This window comes from Olea europaea, chromosome 4 (genome assembly GCF_002742605.1).
Source record: "Olea europaea var. sylvestris chromosome 4, O_europaea_v1, whole genome shotgun sequence".
Taxonomy (NCBI): domain Eukaryota; kingdom Viridiplantae; phylum Streptophyta; class Magnoliopsida; order Lamiales; family Oleaceae; genus Olea; species Olea europaea.
Genome location: NC_036240.1, coordinates 4811638 through 4815567, shown reverse-complemented (window position 1 = coordinate 4815567; position 3930 = coordinate 4811638).

Here is a 3930-nt window from a genome sequence, read left to right as displayed (position 1 = left end):
ATTGATGGGGAAGTGTTTGTGGGTTAAACTAGCCAGTGAGGCGAGCATTTTTCGGCGATTTAGGTAGAGATGGACGGTGGGTTAAACTCATAGTAATTTCGGTGATGGTAGGTTAAACTCACAGTAAGAATAAATGTTTTTTATTTTTTATTTTTAAGTATATATTTGTAACTCATTTGTAATTTTTTTTTTTAATTTGAGACTATGATTGCAATTTTTTCTTTTCTTTTTGTTTTATTTGAAAAGGAGGGTAAAATCGTCAAAAACGGGTGAAAATAACCTTTTGCGCAATGAAAGATGTAAGGATGAAAATGTCAAAAAATGAGAGGTAGGAATGTTTTGCATAATAACGTTAAGAGGTAAGGATATTTTATGTGGCCAATTACCCTTAAACTCTATATTACATCTTTAAATTTTGATTTGTAATAAAAAAGAACTTGATCATCTGTACTAAAAGCAGATCCCGATGTTATAACAAATATTGAAAATATTAGTAGATCACATGCTATAATATAAACAATTTGATATTAGCATTAATACATTCTCTACCACCTAAATATTTCAAGTGTACCTATATTCGTACCTTGAATATGGGAAGAAGTACTATTTAAATATTCAATAACTTTACCAGAACTAGTGTAGTTCCGTAATGGTAAATCATTGTTTCACGTGACAACATATTAGCCCCTGCTAGTGGGTTGTCGAACATTCTTACCGATCTTTTCTATGTACTTCTCATTCATTTTACGTTTAAACTTTTCTCTAGATTACCATGTATAACTGTAAGATCCAAAACTTAAATTTTATGAATTTTGTTTACAACATGTTTTGTACCTTCTAATAAAAACCTAGAGCCCATGACTGAAGCTAGCGGAAACAACATAAGCAATTCCTCCCATTATTTTTTAAATTTGACATTCATCGCTACTACGATATTAGAAAAAATGGAAAATGCCTTATACGTACTGAAAACATTAACAATATCATCAAAATGAGTGAGAACGAGTAGACAAATGGAATAACATATGCTCGAACATGCACTCGTAGCATCATAATAATAATAATAATAATAATAATAATAATAATAATAATATTATTATTATTATTATTATTATTATTATTATTATTATTATTATTATTATAAAGTAATAAATTTAAAAATCGGAAAAAAATGCACATCAAATGATACATGTCAATCATGTAAGTATTATGCCTTAGGTCCAATCAATTTTGGACATAAATACTTTTATATATAATTAATGCAATTAAATGGTAGATCTATTATTTAATTAATAGACAATTTAATAAATAATAGAGTCCGTAGATTCAAATCTTTGTAATTTATTAATCACAAGGAGTTGTGATTGTGAGATACAAATTACATCTGATTGAATCTTAAATCATCCGTGGTCGTAAGTAATAACGAGATACGGATATCGTTATTACGGATAGACCATCACGTGTGACATTTCTTACTTGTGAAATAAGTAGCTGATCTCACAAGTTAAGGTGTGGTGACACTTAAGTGAACACGTGGATGTTTTGTTGTAGAACAAAACATTGGACACCCGTCGAGAGATTCCACATGGATAACTATCTGAGTGTCAGTGGTTAATCTCCAACGTTCGGTAGTGGAATTGGTCCTTTGACTTGAGGTCGTCATGGTACCTTATATGAGGACAGTCATACTTTGGCGGTGTTGGATGTTGCTCTGAAAAGGGCCGCTAATACGATATCGTTCGGGTACGTCAAGAATCGTATGAAGGTTGTGATTGATCAACAAAGGATTCGTCACTCTTAGATAGTAGGAGATTATGATCTGCGTTTCATTCAATTAAGTCGATGATGAAATCCTTGGCCCAGGTGTACTCATAAGTCGAAAAGGAGTTTTCGACTTATATTGATTTAATAGTGGAGTGAAAGATATGATCGATGATCGAGATTGACACAACTCTATATCTCGTAATTGATCGGATCATATTGACGAAGGGATTATAGTTTCACGGTAAACGAACGAATTTGGTTTTGTCATACCACGTGACATTTCCCGTCACATGTATTGCCCTGACACATTGCTAGATGTCAATCAGGGACGGCGAATGTGAATTGACGATAAATTAAAAGGGTGTTTTAATTTATCAATTTTGATTAGATTAAAATAATATTCCATGTTGTTAGGTATCGTGGTCAGGAACCTAATGGGTCACACACAAAAGAAAATTGGAAGATTGCAAATTGCTAATTGGTTAATTTAATAATCGTTGGATAAATTAATTAATTGAATTTGTTATTTATGTTTTCGAATTAATTAATTGGATTAATTAATTCACGAACCGGGTTTAATTAATTGGATTAATTAATTATTGGAGCGGACCGGGCCGAGCCCGTGACAGCTCTGTGTGAATCTAGTAGGATCATTCGACCTTAAAGAAGGTGCGAATTCATTAATCAGGTATTAGTGATCCAGGATAATGAACCTGCTAGTTGCAACAAAATAAAGTCAAGTGTTGACTTAAAAGAAACAGCATGAGGCCATGATACTCGAGATGAACTCGGCGTATGTGAACAAGGTTTGGACCTTGGTTAAACCTCCCGATGGAATAAAACCCATAAGGTTTTGTAAATAGTTTACAAGGGAATGGTCGATGTGGATGTGGATATCCATATATACAAAGCAAGGCTAGAAGCAAAGGTTAAGTGTTGACCTTGGTGAAACTTTTCTCCTGTAGCCTTGCTTAAGTCCATTCAGGTTTTGTTTGCAACAGTTGCATATCGTGACTATAGGTTAAGAGAAGTCTCTTGGAGCTGAAATCTTAGATTTGATGAAAAGTCAAAGTGTTTGATTTTATCAAATTTGAAAAACGAATTGTGTGTTTACAAGAAGATAGTGGGAGCATTTTTCGTATTCCTAAAACGACATCCCTATGTTTCAATCGTTGAAATAATGGTTGTTAAAGGAATTATTCATAAACGATATGAGATAAGCAACTTGATCTATAGATGTAGATTTAGAAAATTGCTTAACTCATCCCAATTTACATAGATGAAATCTTGAGAAGCAACCGTTGATTCAATAGTAGAAACCTAATACATGGTTATTTCAGAAGTAGCAAAGAATTGCAATATGGATCATGATATTCATAAATGAACTTGGAGTAGTTTCTGATATTGTTAATCACATATCATAGTATTGTGATAACAATAGAGCCATTGCAAAAGCACAGGAACTAAGGTCTCATCAATGATCCAAACATGTATTAAGGCGGTATAATCTCGTCAGAGAGATAATATGATGAGTGAATTATACTCATTATATTATGCCATTAATTTCATGATTTTGCTATCTTGGAGAGTATTTTAGAAGTGCTAACAAGTGATTTTGGTGTTGTTTTGTAGATTGATGGAAATGGAGAAAACTAGAGTTAAAAGAGGTCAAATGAAGGAAATAGGCAAAAGCTAGCGAAATTGGATGAAATGACCAAAACGTAAGAGATCGAAAGTTCGAGGATTAAAATGCAATTAATCAAAAGTCATGTTGAAACTTGAAATGAAGATCCGAGAGTTCTAGAAGCCAATTGGACAAAGGAAGGTGTCAAAGGGATCAAATTTGGTCAAGATATGATCATAAATCATTTTCCAACCAAAAAGTTTTGCGTCGGAGTTTTCGTCTCACATTTAGGCTCATTTTTGACATAAAGAACGATCGAATTGGAGAATTGTTCCTGAAGCAGAATTGTAGTCCTTTGAATTAGGTTTCCAACGCATCTTGAATCACTTCAATCGGATATCAAACGAAAAAGTTATGATAAAAATACTGAAAGCTGTCCAGTGCCACCGAAGTAGCCCTCAGCGCCCAGGCGCTATCCCTCAACTCCTAGGCGCCATGATGCTGAAATTTTGACAGAAAGTCAGCGCCTAGGCGCCCAAATC